The 20,756-nt window shown below is 36.9% G+C and overlaps 1 pseudogene; it reads right to left on the reverse strand.

The window, feature by feature from the left end:
• Positions 1–6,905: 6,905 nt before the first annotated feature.
• Positions 6,906–20,756, reverse strand: part of LOC102404596 — a 47,420-nt pseudogene continuing 33,569 nt past the window's right edge.

Here is a 20,756-nt window from a genome sequence, read left to right on the forward strand (position 1 = left end):
TGAGCATTATATCTACTACTGTGTGCAGGAATCCCTTAGAAGAAATGGAGGAGCCATCATGATCAACAAATGAGTCAGAAATGCAGTACGTGGATGCAATCTAAAAAAAGACAGGATGATCTCTGTTTATTTCCAAGGCAAACCATTTAATATCACAGTAATCCAAGTCTGTGCCCCAACTAGTAATGCTAAAGAAGCTGAACGTGAACGGTTCTATGAAGACCTACAAGACCTTTTAGAACTAACACCCCAAAAAAGTTGTCCTTTTCATTATAGGAGCCTGGAATGCAAAATAGGAAGTCAAGAAACACCTGGGGTAACAGGTAAATTTGGCCTTGGAATACTGAATAAAGCAGGGCAAAGGCTAATAGATTTTTGCCAAAAGAACGCATTGGTCGTAGCAAACACCCTCTTCAAACAACACAAGAGAAGACTCTGCATATGGACATCACCAGATGGTCAACACCAAAATCAGATTGATTATATTCTTTGCAGCCAAAGATGGAGAAAGTCTATACAGTCAGCAAAAACAAGACTGGGAGCTGACTGTGGCTCACATAACGAAATCCTTATTGCCAAATTCAGACTTAAATTGAAGAAAGTAGGGAAAACCACTATACCATTCAGGTATGACCTAAATCAAATCCCTTATGATTATACAGTGGAAGTGAGAAATAGATTTAAGGGCCTAGATCTGTTAGATAGAGTGCCTGATGAACTATGGGTGGAGGTTCATGACATTGTACAGGAGACAGGGATCAAGACCATCCTCATGGAAAAGAATGCAAAGAAGCAAAATGGCTGTCTGGGGAGGCCTTACAAATAGCTGCAAAAAGAAGAGAAGTGAAAAGCAAAGGAGAAAAGGAAGGATATAAGCAACTGAATACAGAGTTCCAAAGAATGCCAAGGAGAGATAAGCAAGCCTTCCTCAGTGATCAATGCAAAGAAATAGAAGAAAGCAGCAGAATGGGAAAGACTAGAGATCTCTTCAAGAAAATCAGAGATACCAAGGGAACATTTCATGCAAAGACGGGCTGGATAAAGAACAGAAATGGGGTGCACCTAAGAGAAGCAGAAGATACTAAGAAGAGGTGGCAAGAATACACAGAAGAACTATACAAAAAAGATCTTCATGACCCAGATAATCACGATGGTGTGATCACTCACCTAGAGCCAGACATCCTGGAATGTGAAGTCAAGTTGGCCTTATGAAGCATCACTATGAACAAAACTAGGGGAGGTGATGGAATTCCAGTTGAACTATTTCAAATTCTGAAAGATGTTTCTCTGAAAATGCTGCAGTCAATATGCCAGCAAATTTGGAAAACTCAACCCTTGCCATAGGACTGGAAAAGGTCAATTTTCATTCCAATCCCAAAGAAAGGCAATGCCAAAGAATGCTCAAACTACTGCACAATTGCACTCATCTCACATGCTAACAAAGTAATGCTCAGAATTCTCCAAGCCAGGGTTCAACAGTACATGAACTGTGAACTTCCAGATGTTCAAGCTGGATTTATAAAAGGCAGAGGAACCAGATATCAAATTTTCAATATCTGTTGGGTCATCAAACTAGCGAGAGAGTTCCAGAAAACAACAACAACAACAAAAACATCTACTTCTGCTTTATTGACTATGCCAAAGTCTTTGACTGTGCGGACCTCAACAAACTGTGGAAAGATTCTTCAAGAGATTGGCATACCAGATCACCTTACCTGCTTCCTGAGAAATCTGTATGCAGGTCAAGAAGCAACAGTTAGAACTAGACATGGAATGACAGACTGGTTCCAAATCTCAAAACGAGTATGTCTAGACTGTATATTGTTACCCTGCTTATTTAACTTATATGCAGAGTACATCATGAAAAACACTGGGCTGAATGAAGCACAAGCTGGAATCAAGATTTCCTGGAGAAATATCAATAACCTCAGATATGCAGATGGCACCACCTTTATGGCAGAAAGCAAAGGAGAACTAAAGAGCTTTTTGATAAAAGTGAAAGAAGAGAGTGAAAAAGTTGGATTAAAACTCAACATTCAGAAAAGTAAGATCATGGCATTTGGTCCCATCATTTCCTGGCAAATAGATGGGGATGCAATGGAAACAGTGACAGATTTTATACGTCTCAGCTCCAAATTCACTGCAAATGCTGATTGCAGCCAAGACATTAATTGATGCTTGCTCCTTGAGAGAAAAGCTATGACCATCCTAGACAGTATATATATATATATATATATATATATATATATATATATAATTTAGAAAAATGGTAATTATGACCCTATATGTAAGACACCAAAAGAGACACAGATGTAAATAACAGACTTTAGGACTCTGTGAGAGAAGGTGAAGGTGGGATGATTTGAGAGAATAGCATTGAAACATGTATATTACCATATGTTAAATAGATCACCAGTCCAGGCTCGATGCATGAGACAGGGCACTCAGGGCTGGTGCACTGGGATGACCCTCAGGGATGGGATGGAGAGGGAGGCAGGAGGGGGTTTCAGGATGGGGACACATGTACACCCATGGCTGATTCATGTGAATGCATGGCAAAAGCCACTACAATATTGTAAAGTAATTAGCCTCCATTAAAATACATACATTTATAATAAAAATAAATAAAAGAAATTAATTTATTAAAAAAAAGTAGAGGCATTACTTTGCCAACAAAGGTCTGTCTAGTCAAAGCTATGGTTTTTCCAGTAGTCATGTATGGATGTGAGAGTTCGGCTATAAAGAAAGCTGATCACCGATGAATTAACGCTTTTGAAGTGTTGTGTTTGAGAAGACTCTTGAGAGTCTCTTGGACTGCAAGGAGATCCAACCAGTCTATCCTAAAGGAAATATGTTCTGAATATTCTTTGGAAGGACTGATGCTGAAGCTGAAACTCCAATAATTTGGCCATTGGATGTGAAGAACTGACTCATTTGAAAAGACCCTGATGCTGGAAAAGTTGAAGGTAGGAGGAGAAGGGGACAGCAGAGGATGAGATGGTTGGATGGCATCACTGACTCCAGTGGACCTGAGTTTGAGTAAACTCCATGAGTTGGTGATGTACAGGGAGGCCTGGTGTGCGGCAGTCTGTGGGGTTACAAAGAGTCGGACATTATTGAGCCACTGAACTGAGCTGATTAATTAGTCATCACTAATGATACACATTCTGTCACATCCTGTCAGACCTCTCCACAATGACCCGCCCGTCTTGGGCGGCCCCACGGGCATTGCTTAGTTTCATTGAGTTAGACAAGGCTGTAGTCCTAGTGTGATTAGATTGACTAGTTTTCTGTGATTATGATTTCAGTGTGTTTGCCCTCTAATGCCCTCTTGCAACACCTACCACCTTACTTGGGTTTCTCTTACCTTGGACGTGGGGTATCTCTTCACGACTGCTCCAGCAAAGCACAGCTGCTGCTCCTTACCTTGGAGGAGGAGTATCTCCTCATGGCCACCCCTCCTGACCTTGAACATGGAATAGCTCCTCTAGTCCCTCCTGCGCCCATGCAGCCACTGCTCCTTGGAGGTGGGGTTGCTCGTCCTGGCTACTGCCCCTGGCCTTGGGCATGGGGTAGCTCCTCCCGGCCTCTGCCCCAGCCTCAGACGTGTGTTAGCTCTTCTTGGGTTCCACCCCTGACCTCTGACCTGGGGTAGCTCCTCTCGGCTGCTCCTGCACTGTCGCAGCCTGGCACTCTCAGCCACTGCCCCTGACCTCGGACGTGGGGTAACTCATCTTGGCTGCCTCCTCTCGGACATGGGATCTTCCTGGCTTCTGCCCCTGACCTCGGACGTGGGGTAGCCGCACGCGCTAAGTGTGCCGGTCTCAGCTGCCCTTCGCTAAATACACAGAAGAACTGTACAAAAAAGATCTTCATGACCCAGATAATCAGGATGGTGTGATCACTGACCTAGAGCAAGACATCCTGGAATGTGAAGTCAAGTGGGCCTTAGAGAGCATCACTACAAACAAAGCTAGTGGAAGTGAAGGAATTCCAGTTAAGCTATTTCAAATCCTAAAAGATGATGCTGTGAAAGTGCTGCACTCAATTTGCCAGCAAATTTGGAAAACTCAGCAATGGCCACAGGACTGAAAAAGGTCAGTTTTTATTCCAATCTCAAAGAAAGGCAATGCCAAAGAATGCTCAAACTACCACACAATTACACTCATCTCACATGCTAGTAAAGTAATGCTCAAAATTCTCCACGCCAGGCTTCAGCAATACATGAACCGTGAACTTCCAGATGTTCAAGCTGGTTTTAGAAAAGGCAAAAGAACCAGAGACCAAATTGCCAACATCCACTGCATCATGGGAAAAGCAAAAGAGTTCCAGAAAAACAACTATTTCTGCTTTATTGATTATGTCAAAGCCTTTGACTGTGTGAATCACAATAAACTGTGGAAAATCCTGAAAGAGATGGGAATACCAGACCACCTGACCTGCCTCTTGAGAAATTTGTTTGCAGGTCAGGAAGCAACAGTTAGAACTAGACATGGGACAACTGACTGGTTCCAAATAGGAAAAGGAGGATGTCAAGGATATATATTGTCACCCTGCTTATTTAACTTATATGCAGAGTACATCATGAGAAATGCTGGGCTGGAAGAAGCACAAGCTGGTGTCAAGATTGCCGGGAGAAATATCAATAACCTCAGATATGCAGATGACACCACCCTTATGGCAGAAAGTGAAGAGGAACTAAAAAGCCTCTTGAAGAAGGTGAAAGAGGAGAGTGAAAAAGTTGGCTTAAAATTCAACATTCAGAAAATGAAGATCATGGCATCCAGTCCCATCACTTCATGGGAAATAGATGGGGAAACAGTGGAAACAGTGTCAGACTTCATTTTTCTGGGCTCCAAAATCACTGCAGATTGTGACTGCAGCCATGCAATTAAAAGACGCTTACTCCTTGGAAGAAAAGTTATGACCAACCTAGATAACATATTCAAAAGCAGAGACATTACTTTGCCAACAAAGGTCTGTCTAGTCAAGGGTATGGTTTTTCCAGTGGTCATATATGGATGTGAGAGTTGGACTGTGAAGAAAGCTGAGCGCGGAAGAATTGATGCTTTTGAACTGTGGTGTTGGAGAAGACTCTTGAGAGTCCCTTGGACTGCAAGGAGATCCAACAAGTCCATTCTGAAGGAGATCAGCCCTGGGATTTCTTTGGAAGGAATGATGCTAAAGCTGAAGCTCCAGTACTTTGGGCACCTCATGTGAAGCGTTGACTCATTGGAAAAGATTCTGATGCTGAGAGGGATTGGGGGCAGGAGGAGAAGGGGACGGCAGAGGATGAGATGGCTGGATGGCATCACTGAATCGATGGATGTGAGTTTGAGTGAACTCCAGGTGTTGTTGATGGACAGGGAGGCGTGGCGTGCTGAGATTCATGGGTTCACAAAGAGTTGGACATGACTGAGCGACTGAACTGAACTGAATGATACACATATATGTTCATTAATGAAATGTTTATTTCTGGCATAGTGGCAGAATTTTGGCTCTCATTAATGTACTATGTTCCTATTATTCTGGGAACAATTTCTGAGTCAACATTTCATTTGGTCAGAAATTATTCCTCAACTATTGTTTGTGGCTTGCCTTTATGAAACTGCTGGAGAAAAGCCAGCACCAGCTGGATGTGGAAGAAGAAAGAGGAAGAAACTGTAGCTTTTTGAACTAATGATTGGAATTGGGGAACAGGTCTACCTACTTTGGCTAGTAAGCATAATACATTAATTCTTTTACAATTATCTTTCTTTCTCCTGGTTATTTGAAAAACTAGTTTAATGATACTGATATTTTGTATTCAAGTATTTTCTTTAAGCACCTAAAACTAATTAACATCTTTATATTTATTAATTTTTATTAAATTAGTTGGATTTTATTATTCGACATCTCTCTGGGTGTAGTATGATTTTAGATCCCTACATTTCTCATTATCTTAAGCTACTTATTTATTTTAAAGTCAGGTCAGCACTATGTTTCACCCCTTATATTCTTGGGAACCACACTCTTGAAAGTCTTATTACTAAGTGCATAGTTTTTACACTTATCTACTTCTTTGCTCTATCATGACACCTGTGTTCTATAATTTGCTACTTTAATTTTCTCACCCAGTTATTGTAATGAAACATACTAGAAGTTTCTATCATTCCATTTGTATTACCTTCATTCTTCTTCCCCCTCCCTGTACCCTCTATATCTATATATCTACTTGTCTTACTCAGATTTAATATAGACCATTTTTGTTAGGGAAAAAAAAAATACCATGTCGATGGTGCAGCATATGTAGTAAGCCCTGCTTCCAACCTCTGTCAAGTTTTAAAGATGCAGCAATATTTAACTGTCTTAGTCTATCTACTAGTTTGTGTATCCATGCCTAGTTTTATAGGTTACAGAGAGAAGAACTAATAGAAATGATTTACCATGAAGCTCTTTTAGTAACAAAAAGAGAATATTAGTTATTTCATGCTTTGAAGTTCTAAATTATTGCCTTTTTCAATTAAATAGTCAAAGTAAGCATAAGGCATGCACGCTTGGCTCTTGGTAGATCATATATCATTATTTAAAAAAATGTTTGCAGAAAATCAGAACTATCTATTGCAGTCTTATATTATTTACTGTGAAAAGTGCTTCATGTGGTTTGGCCTCTCTCTCTTTCTAATATTATTTCTCCTTTTCCTTTTTTTATTCTTTCTTCCCTCCCTCCTTTTCTTATTTTGTCTCCCACCCTCCCTTTCTTCATTTTTTGCTTCTTTCTTTTTGAATTAAAAATATCTGTTAGGAAAATTTTAGTTTATTTTTCTGCATTTAGTTGTGGTGCAATTTATTCCTTACCACTATATTGAAGTTCTTCTACAGCATTTCAAAAATTCCTGTTTACATGTGTCATACTTATGTTTACATTAACCTGCAATATAAAGAAGAGATTAATGGTTTCTGAATAACAACTGAGAGTTAAGGAGACTCTCATAAACAATTATTTGTCCAAGATTATTGGTTTTATGGAGTAGTTTTTGAGTAATAATTCAAGCTTAAGCAGTCAAACAATAAATATGTATTGAATCACTACCATGCGACTAGAAGGCAATATAGTAGTGAGAACACAAAATTATAAAAGGAAATTATAGGTCTAGTCTTACTATAGGTCTAGTCTTACTTTGATTACTACATGATCTTAGGTAAGTAAATTTAGTGGCTTGATATCTACTTTATGAATCTGAATTAATATAAAACTGTGCATATGTTTGACTTATAGGGAAAAAAAGGAGTAAAATGTGATGTGAATGTGCTTTCTGAATTATATGAGAAATAACTTCTATGATGTATCCAAATTTTAAGAAAAACATTAGAATTAAAGGATAGTCACAATACAATTTAGAATCATCTCAAGGTGTCAGGTGACCTGTCCACAAGTTGTCTTACTCAGTTTGTGCCGATATAACAGAATACCATAGACTGGGTGGCTTAAATAATAAAAATGTATTTATCACAGTTCTGGAAGCTGGAAATCCAAGATCACAGTATCAGCATGGTCAAGTTCTTGGTAGAAGCTCTTTTCCTGGTTACAGACAGCCATCTTATTGCCATATCCTCACATATTAGAAAGCAGAGAGGAAGCTATCACATGCTTTACTTTATAAATGCATTAATCCTTTTATGAAGACTCCACACTTATGTCTTAATTACCTCTAAAAGTCCCCATCTCCGAATACTATCTCATTAGGGATTAGAGTTTCAACATATGGATTTTGGGGGGAACACATACATTCAGTCTATAACAGAACTGATACATTTTGGGTTAAGCATGTGGGAAGACAAATGTGGAGAATGTTGTTCTTTAGCCAGAAAACTGTGCAGTCATAAGAAAAGTAATTATGAATATAATGAAGAGCCTAGAAATAAACTTTTATACATATGGACAAACGATTATTAATGAGGGTGCTAAAATCATTCAATGGAGAAAGGACAGTCTCTTCAACAAATGCTGATATAAAAACTGTATATCCAGAAGCAAAAGAATGAAGTTGGGTCCTTACCTATACCATATACAAAAAAATATGTCGAAACAAATTAAAGACCTAAACTTAATTGCTAAAACTGTAAAACTCTTAGGAAAAATGTAGGGGAAAATCTTCATGACATTGGATTTGGCAATGATTTCTTTGACATGACTCCAAAGCAAAGGCAGAAAAATAAAAGCAGATAAATCGGATTGAAAAAACAATGCATCAAAATAAACAATAAACAGTGAAAATCAACCTATGAGATGGGAGAAAATATTTTCAAATTATATATATTGTAGGGGGATATTATCCAGAATAAACACAGAACTCTTATTTCTTTATAGAATATATGTATATTTCAAATGGCTAGCAACCATATAAAAAGAAGCTCAATACTAGTAATCATTAAGGAAATGCAAATCAAAGCCACATGATACCAGGATGCTTGGGGCTGGTGCACTGGGATGACCAGAGGGATGATACAGGGAGGGAGGTGGGAGGGGAGTTCAGGATGGGAAGAACGTGTACACCCGTGGCAGATTCATGTTGATGTATGGCAAAACCAATAAAATATTGTAAAGTAATTAGCCTCTAATTAAAATAAATAAATTTAAATAATATAAAAAAGAAAAACAAATGTTGGAAAGGATGTGGATAAATTCAAATCCTTGTGCATTGTTGATGGGAGTGTAAAATGATGCATACGCTATGGAAAACAATATGATGGTTCCTCAAAAAATTAAAACATGGAATTAATATATAACCCAACAATTCCAAATCTGAGTATATATAAAAATAATTGAAAATGAGGTCTTGAAGAGATGTTTGCATACTCATGTTCGTAGCAGCATTATTCACAAGCCAAAAGATGGAAGCAACACAAGTATCCATTAGTGGATGAACAAAACATAGAACGTACATACAATGGAATACCATTTAGGTTTAAAAATAAAGGAAGTTAGGACACATTTTACAACATGAATGAAACTTGAAGATATTATGCTAAATGAAACAAGTCAGTCACAGAAGATAAACAATGCTTGACTCTACTTTTAGGAGATATCTAGACTAGTTAAATTCATAGAAACAGAAAATAGAACTGTGATTGTTAGGGGCTGAGAAGAGTGAGAAATTGGGAATTTTTATGTTGTATGTATTATGTATGTATTTCTATATTTTAGGTGGCTTATTTAATGCAATAATTTAATGGTCCGTACACCTGGTCTTTTAGAACTATAGATGATGCCAACCACCACTTTGTTCGTAAGAACAAATCTGTGTTAAGAAAATGATTCTGAAGGGTGAAATTGAACAAACTCTCAGCAAAAGTTGTCAGGTGTGCATTGCTAGCTATGTCTTATTTTACTTGGCATTAAGAAGATTAATTTTATTCCACTTCAACTATTTAATTGTTGGCTTGATTTTCATTCCAGATTCTGAGCGTGTCTCAGATCATACTTATTAATTCACTTCCATGTAATTCAGGGATGCTTTTAAGGAATAAGAAATACGTTTTGGCAGATTCGTTCTTGAATATCTTTGTAACATTAATATATTTATTTTGAGAAATAATATTATTGTTTTACATTTTCTTATCAATTCATAAATAAGGATGAAAACTAACAGTGAATAATACAGTTTTTTTGGGGGGGCTTTATTTATTCTTTATTATTTTTTAATTTAATTTAATTTTTTAACTTTACAATATTGTATTGGTTTTGCCATATATCAACATGAATCCGCCACAGGTATACAAGGGTTCCCCATCCTGAGCCCTCCTCCCTCCTCCCTCCCCGTACCATCCCTCTGGGTCGTCCCAGTGCACCAGCCCCAAGCATCCAGTGTCATGCATCGAACCTGGCCTGGCGACTCGTTTCATATATAATATTATACATGTTACAATGCCATTCTCCCAAATCATCCCACCCTCTCCCTCTCCCACAGAGTCCATAAGACTGTTTTATACATCAGTGTCTCTTTTGCTGCCTCGTATACAGGGTTATGTTTTAATAAATACAAACTGCATTAATAATTGTGCAAGCAGTTTTTATGAGTACAGTAATTCATTTTCTTTTTTCATTTTAGAAAGATACCTATTCTTCATCACATGATGGTTCTGAAAGAATGGATAAACAATGCCATTCATTCACTAGTAAGTTTGCAATAATATAACTACAGATATTGTCCCTCCTAATGTTTTCATCGTGGTGACATTGACCATATTTTCCGTCACATACAATGCGATGCATGTACAGGTGCATGTTTCCAGTTTCCAGTAGTTCCAATAATTAATCATATTCTTAACAATGTAACACTCAGAAATACTCTATCAAATTAATTGATGAAAGCCTCACTTGTCTAGTTTTTCCTCATAATTTAAAGTTTCAAAGTATTTAATATAAAAATTACAAGTCAATTTTCAATATTGTCTCTGGCCACTTGTATGAATTTATTATATATGCACACATCACTATTCTAAGTCAGTTGGAAATAGTGTGTTTGTTTGCTTTTAGAAATTCTAAAAATGCTTGACATAACTTAATAATCTGTGTATAATGAAACCATTAACCACACCATACTTCTCCTAAAATAATTTGACTAAAACTATTAAATTATTTAACCTCATATAACCTTAGTTGATAAACCAACAGTGATCCTGCCATTAATATTTATTTATTTATTTTTTTTTTATTATTTTTTTTTTTGTGGGTTCAACCTCTGGGTCAGGAAGATCCCCTGGAGAGGGGAATGGGTACCCACTCCTGGATTCTTGTCTGGAGAATCTCATAGCTATTGAAACTCATCATTTGAACTTTTATGCTAAGATTATTTTATTTATTTTCCTATTCATGTCAACCCATTCTAATCTGATTGAAAAACATGCACATGTTCAATTAATTTAAGTTCATTTATTGAGTCAGCTCAGTTAATTTAATTGAGTGCAAGATCATAGCCTTTGTCGCATGTGGACCTGTTAGTTTCACTCTCATTCCCTGTTGAAAACTACATCCTGAACCATGGTCAGTTGTCCTACCTTTCAGTAACTCCAGAATAAATGATAACATGTCCCTGCATTTAACTGGTAAGTTTTCAATCTTATAAAAATAAATATTGTTGTAAGCCATTGGTTACACAAGGAATTGGGTAAGCATTGTGAATAAATAAGTGTAAAACCAATGTTATTGAGCATGCCTCATTACGATGCCTTTGTGTAAAGGGGCAGATGACACTTATATGTTTTATGAACATGGAAATTATTTTACCTATATTTGGATCCTAACAGCAAATGTGCTGACAAGAAATGTTATTTTGCCTAATTTAAAAGTTATATTTGTAGTCAAGAGTCTGCTTTGTATGTGTTTACTGTTCAAAGACTATACAGTTAATAGTTTTTCCATCTGAAATAGTGAACCTGGAATTATTATGCAGGATTTGGGAATATGTTTGAACTTCTTCTCTCTCCCTTGTGACATTAGTCAGTTATTCAAAAGTTCAGAGAGGGTGGCATTTCTTTTCTTTGATAGAAATCTGACACAAAATGCATTTGTGTTTGCTGAAATGTTGATGGTTTGTGTACCATTCTAGAAGACCTTTTTTTTCTGCCACCACCCCCCCCACCTTGATTGTGTTTATACCTAGATTGATTTTTCTCCCCCAAATTGGGAAAATATGACAACACACATAAGTCAATGGATACTTTTTTTCAGTCAGTCATATGGTTGTTTTGGCCTTTTTTGGTTGATTCTACCTTAAAATATATTTCTTGCCATCTGGCCAATTAAATAGCTCTTCCCTTCCTATTAGAAATCTCAGAGACATAGATGAATTTGAAAATAAATGGTTCCCAATATTCACTATTATTTTACTCTTCAACCAATAAATTAAATGAGAGAGCAAAAATCAATTGGTTAACCATAACCTTGTTCTTCTCACCTGCTATATGAGAAGAAACAGAACGTTTCACTTTCTTTTTTTATATATATATATATATATTTTTTTTTTTTTTTTTTTCATTTCTTCTTCTTGCTTTCTTGTTTAAAGGGAGTTCTTTCCTGATGATTACCTTAAAATTGGAAAGGATCTCCATTAGTCCTAAAATATGGAGTAAAATGCTCTAATGCTTTTCAGGAGTTATTTCCTTCATCAACATTTGAAAGACAACTTTTGAAATTTTATGCATAGAATGACAAGATTTACACTTGAAATTCTGGGTTGTAAATAATTTATAGTCCCTGGAGAAGTAAATGGAGATGTAATGGGTGGCAGATGAAAGGAGTATTCTTCATTTATTTTATATCCTTTAAAAGGGGAGAGTTTATAATTTCCTTCAGGCAACTAGGACTTCCTTTCACAATAGCTTATTATCTACATCACATTATGTTGTCAAAGAAAGAATCAGTGAGTGTCCATAGTATGTATGGTGGATGAAGGTTTTCTAATGTGCAGTCTTCATTGCCAGAGTTGCCAGGAATATCAGCAATTAGCAATTCCTAAAGAAGAATGTATTTCAGGTTTTACAAATAGCACTGACATTAAAAAGCCTGGATAACCATTTTTTTGCTCCTGGATTGCTATTGACTGGCTATTTAAATAGCTTCTTTGAAAACTATTTGAAATTTCATGTATGTTAAATGTGATCATTATTTTAAAATTCAAACTTCACGATACTGGATGCTTGAGGCTGGTGCACTGGGACGACCCAGAGGGATGGCATGGGGAGGGAGGAGGGAGGAGGGTTCGGGATGGGGAACACATGTATACCTGTGGCAGATTCATTTTGATATATGGCAAAACCAATACAATATTGTAAAGTTAAAAAATTAAATAAAAATAAAATAAAATAAAATTCAAACTCCAGCATATCCTCATTATCTCTATTAGTATCTTCATAGAGGAGGAGAATAGGAATAGGCACAGGTTTTATAGGTGCACTTCTGAATGGTGGTGATATTCTTTTATTGATACACAAGATTGATATGGGTTTCTCATTGATTTCAGAATTAAAATATTTTCCTAAGCTTATTCCCTATTCTTTGTCTCCCTGACCCAATTTGTGAATACATGGGGGAAATGAGAGGATACTAGATTTTTGTATCACTAAATGTAACCAAAGCTTTTCTTCTTTTATTTTCCTTTAGTTACAGTCTTAGTGTAAGTAATTCTGATAAACTTTGTTGCTCTTCATTTTTCTCCACTTTTCAGCAGGTGATTATGCAGTGCCTTCTGGTGTGAAATACAGTCGTTCTAAGTCAGAAGGTTATATAACTTCCTGGAAAGCTAGCAGTGTGGAATGGTTAAATGAAGATGAACCAGACCAAGATCAGACATTCTGAAGCTGGTGATTTGTTGATTTCTCATGGAACTCCTAATTATTGGTTTGACTAATTATTAATTCAATAAGTATTTACCCAGTCTATTATATATGAGTAGTTTGCTATGCATTGGATGAAAAATAGTAATGAAGTTATAATAATCTATAAAACTGATTTGTAAATGAGCTAAATATAATAATCAGTAAGTTTAATTTTGCATATGTCATATTATTTAAAAATTAAATTATGAATATTAATTTTATACAATATAGAAATATATAAAAAATAGGGACATCTTGACTAGTAGCCAAGATAAGCATTTTCTTGTACTCACCATTCACTGAGACACTTTTGGACTTGTAAATTCACTTTTTAATCTTCACAGTTGAAACATATAAGATCAAATAGTGGTAACTCAGAAAAGATAATCAAAATGACAAAAAGTGTATAAAATAAAGTCCAAGAGAAAATGCTGAAAGACTTTAGCACACTGTGAAAGAAAGATCATCACATTTGTGAGAAGAATATTACAGCAAGATATAGACAAATCATTTTCATTAATACATGACAGCTTCTCTGGTGGCTCAGATGGCAAAGAACCTGCCTGCATTGCAGGAGATCTGGGTTTAATCCCTGGGTCAGGAAGATCCTCTGGAGAAGTGAATGGCTACCCACTCCAGTATTCTTGCTTGGGGAATTCCAAGGACAGAAGAGCCTGGTGGGCTACAGTCCATGAGATTGCAAAGAGTCAGACATGACCATTACAGCAAAGGAAACTTTGAAGAAAATTTGAGTTTTACACAGAAATTTTAGAATTAAAAAAAAAAAAAAGTCAAAGTAGTGAAAAAAAAAGAGGTATTGTCAAGAGAATCCCTATATAACTGGAGATAGCCAAGTTAACTGTTCTTGAATGAAATTCTAGAAATGGTAAATATGATTTTGGAATACTTTAAAGCAAAATTTCTCCCTCATCCTGCCATTTTCTTCTTCTGTATTTTATTGTAATATTCATTTTAACTATAAATTCAACATCAGCATCATAATTATCAAAAACAAAAACCAAATTGAGTGACAGGAAAGTTTATCTTCTTTACTTTGTTTCTTTACTCTATTTTTCTTTCTGTTTTTTTTTTTTTTATTTTATTTTTAAACTTTACAATATTGTATTAGTTTTGCCAAGTATTGAAATGAATCCGCCACAGGTATACATGTGTTCCCCATCCTGAACCCTCCTCCCTCCCCATACCATCCCTCTGGGTCGTCCCAGTGCACCAGCCCCAAGCATCCAGTATCGTGCATCGAACCTGGACTGGCAACTCATTTCATACATGATATTATACATGTTTCAATGTCATTCTCCCAAATCATCCCACCCTCTCCCTCTCCCACAGAGTCCATAAGACTGTTTGATACATCAGTGTCTCTTTTGCTGTCTCGTACACAGGGTTATTGTTACTATCTTTCTAAATTCCATATATATGCGTTAGTATACTGTATTGGTGTTTTTCTTTCTGGCTTACTTCACTCTGTATAATAGGCTCCAGTTTCATCCACCTCATTAGAACTGATTCAAATGTATTCTTTTTAATGGCTGAGTAATACTCCATTGTGTATATGTACCATAGATTTCTTATCCATTCATCTGCTGATGGACATCTAGGTTTCTTCCATGTCCTGGCTATTATAAACACCAGAAGAAGAAGACAAAAGAAAGACCATGAGAAAATACTTGAGGAGATAATAGTTGAAAACTTCCCTAAAATGAGGAAGGAAATAATCACCCAAGTCCAAGAAACCCAGAGAGTCCCAAACAGGATAAACCCAAGGCAAAACACCCCAAGACACATATTAGTCAAATTAACAAAGATCAAACACAAAGAACAAATATTAACAGCAGCAAGGGAAAAACAACTAATAACACACAAGGGAATTCCCATAAGGATAACAGCTGATCTTTCAATAGAAACTCTTCAAGCCAGGAGGGAATGGCAAGACATACTTAAAATGATGAAAGAAAATAACCTACAGCCCAGATTATTGTACCCAGCAAGGATCTCATTCAAATATGAAGGAAAAATAAAAAGCTTTACAGACAAGCAAAAGCTGAGAGAATTCAGCACCACCAAACCAGCTCTCTAACAAATACTAAAGGATATTCTCTAGACAGGAAACACAAAAACGGTGTATAAATTCGAACCCAAAACAATAAAGTAAATGGCAATGGGATCATACTTATCAGTTATTACCTTAAACGTAAATGGGTTGAATGCCCCAACCAAAAGACAAAGACTGGCTGAATGGATACAAAAACAAGACTCCTACATATGTTGTCTACAAGAGACCCACCCCTTTACTCTATTTTCCATGGAACACTTTATAGTTTGCTCAGCTCCATTTTGCTATCACTAGGCAGATGATTCTGTATCTATAGAAGCACCAAATAGAAGTGAATCCAAAACTCAGCATTTCTAAAGCTATGGTTCTATGTTTATCTTTAAAGGATGGTAGAGAAAATATAAATTTGTTAATTATGAAAATTGAAAATTATCTTGAGTGAAATATTCATATTGTCTTCCATATTAAGGAAACAGAATACCTTCTTATAAATTTTAAGTATGACATGAAATCCCTGTATAAAATAATATGCCAAAGCATCCTTGCTTCCTTTATCCACTCGTCTGTATCTCTGCCTTTCTTCCCACAATGCTTTATATTTACATTCTTCTAATACATAAGAATCCCCCATATTAGGACTTCCCTGGTAGCTCAGTTGGTAAAGAATCTGCCTGCAATGCAAGAGACCAGGGTTTGATCCCTGAATCAGGGAGATCCTCTGGAGAAGGAAATGGCAAGCTACTCTAGTATTCTGGAAAATCTACCCTAGATTCTGGAAAATCCCACAGACAGAGGAGCCTGGCGGGAGCCTCTTTGGGGTTGCAAAGAATTGGACACGAGTTAGCAACTAAAGCATAATATAACATTTTAAACATACTGCATTTATGCCACTAAATATGATGGGAATGATTTCTTTTAATGGATTATGTCTTAGAAATTTAAATAGATTTCACTTATTTAAGTAAAATGCTTCATTGTGTTCAATGGAAAAGAGGTCATGTTATTAACTCATTATTCTAATAAAATGCTCTATGAGTAGTTTTTACTTGAATAAACTTAAATCATAAATGATATCTATTAAAGTCAATTTCTCTGTAAGATATCACATCGTGCATGTTTATGTGAACACTTTGAAACATGGAGTATATATTAGTGTTTCTTGAGTGCTTAGTCTCTCAGTCATATCTGACTCTTTGTAACCCCATGGACTGCAGCCCAACAAGCTCCACTGTTCATGGGATTCTCCAGGCAAGAATACTGGAGTGGATTGCCAATCCCTTCTTCAGGGGATCTTCGCGACCCAGGGATCAAACCCGGGTCTCCTGCATTACAGGTGGATTCGTTACCATCTGAGCTACCAAGGAAGCCCATATATTAGTGCTAGTTGATTCTCTATAATGCCATTGTAATTCTAGAACATAAATTCTTTTACTGATACTTAACATTGTGTGATTCTTTTAATTTCTTCTTTAGTTGATATCTGAACCTCTTGTTTAGAAGAGAAAGTTACCTTTATTATGACAAAACTTGAATGGTATGATCAAGACATAAAGTTTTATCAAATTCTCACAGAAGTAATTATTTCTCACAGATATTATTCAAAAGTAAAGAGGCCATGTAAAGTTTGAGAGTTTGGATAAAATGAGCAGGATTAACTTTATGTCAAATATACTTGATTATGGAATACTGATCACTGAAAAACTTCTGTATCTATAGAATATTTCTATCTAAGTACTTACTCTATCTTTTAGAATTTAAGACATCCATTTTTTCATTGAGATTCTAATAGTTGCACTTTGAAATGTTCTTATTTCTTAAAGGCTGTGTTCAGGAAAATATCTTACTGATTGAATAGAAAGAGGTTGATAACAGCCAAGTGAAAATATCACCTGCTATGATGAAAGCTTACATGCCATTTACAAGGCAATCACAGAAAATAATTACAAAATCAAAAACTTGCCCTTGTCATGGAGTGCATCTTGTCCCACATTCTAGCTGTCAGGAGTGTTTTCTGAGATCCCATGTATGGCTTCTGTATGATATGGGGACACATAGAAAATGTTAATGTCTCCAGTCCTCAAAAGACTTATAAGGCCAAGAAGAAAAATATTCTTTTGATCGTAAAATACTTCAAAGGTATATTTTTAGGTGATCTGAGTAGAGAGACTAAGTCTGAGATTAAAAAAACAAATACTTATGGAACACATAACATATACATGCACATATATATGCATGTATATGTATACATATATACAGTACTAACTGGGTTTTTCTGAATGATTAATAAACTGTTCTGTAGCATGATGTCTATTAGGAGAAATTGATATATGCAAATAATTCCAATCTAATGTAAAATATAAATGATATAAAAATGATATGGACAAAGCTCCAAGAATTTGATAAATTACTGGTGTATATTTGGAAGAAAAATTGTGTCAGGAATAATGACTTATTGTAATGGAAAGGATATAATGTGGCAGATAGTAGGTCATTTGATATTTTTGGTGGGGTGATTTAAACAAAAATTCAAAGGTGGGGAAGAGAAACTGGTCCAACTTCAGTCTAATGAAGATGAGAAACAAACTTGGATTGGATGGTGTGTGTGTGTGTGTTTCCTGTGGTGTATTACGTAATAATTCTGTTTGCAATACCCAAATTATCAGCTGCCAACTCAAATCATTTTTCGTGGTATTTATCATATATAATTTCCACATGAGTGGGTAATATTGGTTTAGATATAAATTATTGTATAATAAATGTTCTTTGTGGGAATCAGCAGAGTTTTATTTCCTCATATTCTATTAGAGAGGCAGACGAACAATACAAATAACAACGAACTAGAAATCAAGAGAAATGTATCATAGTTAAAGCCTTATTTTTTCTTCTTCTTCTTCTTTTTTTTTTAATCCCAGGAGTGATAGTGCACTTTATTAACAAAATAGTACTGCACAGGCAAAATTGTACTTCAATGGCAACACATACACATGTATGCTCCCACGTGTAGCACTAGGGCTTATTTCACACAAAACAATAGGCACCAAATTCACAAACTAGACACTAGACATAGTTCACAGTCCTTTGATACTTTTTTCTTCAGGTTAGCGTGAGCCCTTATTTAACAGCTATAACAAGAGCCTTGCTTTCTGACATTGGCTAAATCACATTTGCTTATTGAGCCATAATTTCTGCCTCTTTATCGTCCAAGAATTTGAAGAGAACAATAGATAATAAATAAAAATATATCACAAAGTCTAAAACAAAGTACACATTTTTATATAAGATAACACTTATGCTATACTTTAGAACTTATAAGAACTTTTGCAGTGTTTAAATTGAATTAAATCTCAGTAAAATGAACTCTAAGGAATTGCTTAAATTATTTCATTTTTTTTCAAGATTTTATTGAATATGAGCTACCATGAAGTGGGAGAAGGGAATGGCAACCCACTCCAGTATTCTTGCCTGGAGAATCCCATGGACAGAGGAAAGCCTTGTGGGCTTCAGTTCATGGGATCGAAAAGAGTTGGACACGACTGAGCAACTTTCACTCACTCACTCTCTACCATGAAGTGAAAGTCACTCAGTCATGTCCAACTTTTTGTATCCCCATTTGTATCTACAGTCCATGGAATTCTCCAGGCCAGAATACTGGAGTGGGTAGACTTTCCTTACTACAAGGGATCTCCCCAACCCAGGGATCAAACCCAGGTCTCCTGCAGTGCAGGTGGATTCTTTACCAATTGAGCCACAAGGGAAGCCCAAGAATACTAGAGTGGATAGTCTATTCCTTCTCTAGCATATCTTCCTGATCCAGGAATAAAACCAAGGTCTCCTGAATTGCAGGTGAATTCTTTACCAACTGAGCTAACTGGGTCATTAATTAAGGCTTATAATCTTTCCTTGGTATTATTTTGCTAAATTTTCAGGTTCTGAATGTATTATTGTATCAATCAAATTTATGTTCAGATTTTTATTTCAAAATATATCATGGTATATCATAAAACTGTTAGATGTGAGGAGAGACAAGATGGTGGAGGAGTAGGTGGATGTGGAGCACATCTCTCTCCATGAGTGCATCGGAAACACACCTTCAGATGCAGAAGATCTCACAGAACACCAGCTGAGAGTAGACAAAAGTCCCCGACCATTGGAAGGGAATAGAGACTCACACAAAACTTGGTAGGATGATGCAAGGAAGGGAAAAAGAGGAGAGTGAACAGAACTGGAACTTTTCCTGTGGAGTAGGGGAACTGAAGCAGGTGCCACATCCCCACATTGAGGCAATTGTTTGGACAAAGGGAAAACATTTAAGCCTGTAGGGGAGTGCAACAGCTGATCTGTGACAGTATGAATAGAATGAGAACCACACAGACAATACTTGTCACAGTCCTACATACCCAGGACTGGGACACAAGTCCCATGGAATGTGCTGAGGCTGGGAGCTGGAGCATGAGAAATGGAGAACAACCCCAAGATGACGTTTGCTGTGGACTGCAGGGAGACTGGCCGAGGGGATGTGAGGGAGGAGTTCGCAGTGGGGAATGCCTTTGAGGAAAACCAGGCAGTCATAGAGTCAAGGCAATACGGTTGAGTCATGTGCAGGGGATGGAGCCATCACTGTAGCCTATCTCGCCAACTGTCAATGCATGAAATTGATCAATAGAGAAAGACCCCAGAGAGGGTGGCCCTTTAAATAGAGAAGGACCCCAGCCACAGGGAGACCTTTGAGGGCCTGCTGTGCCAAGCGACAGTGAAGGACTAGCAAGGGAGGCCCTTTGAATGCCAGCTGCCAGAGGCTAGAAAAATACTCGAATAGTAGCATAATTCCTGTGCCTGAGGCTGCTGGCATCCCTGCACACTTGGCTATGTCAGGGTCCTCACAATCCAAGCAGCTACACTACCTGCATGCTTCATCCTCACTGGGGCATAGAGTTAGAAGCTGGGAAAAACACTAATAGCACCTTATTTCCTTCTCCAGGGCCCCTGTGATCCAAATAGTTGCACAACCACCCAACATGGCCCTCACTGGGACAGACACAAGTCCTCCAGGGCCAGCCTCAGGAGCAAATTCCTATAGATGACCCATATGCAGTGGTGATGATAAAACCACAATTGAACTGCAGGGGCACTGTGGCTAAAAGAGATGATATAAAAGATTCCCACTAGCTGTACAAGCTTCAGATTAAATCCACATGATCAACTAGGTGGACTCTGTGTCTAAGAAACATATAAAAGGACAATGACAGCTCCCACAAAAGAAAACACACTAGCTCTGGCAGCTGTGAACATTGGAGGCAAGAACACCCAGGAGTAGGGCCAGCTT

The sequence above is a fragment of the Bubalus bubalis genome, chromosome X (genome assembly GCF_019923935.1).
Source record: "Bubalus bubalis isolate 160015118507 breed Murrah chromosome X, NDDB_SH_1, whole genome shotgun sequence".
In the NCBI taxonomy this organism is placed as follows: domain Eukaryota; kingdom Metazoa; phylum Chordata; class Mammalia; order Artiodactyla; family Bovidae; genus Bubalus; species Bubalus bubalis.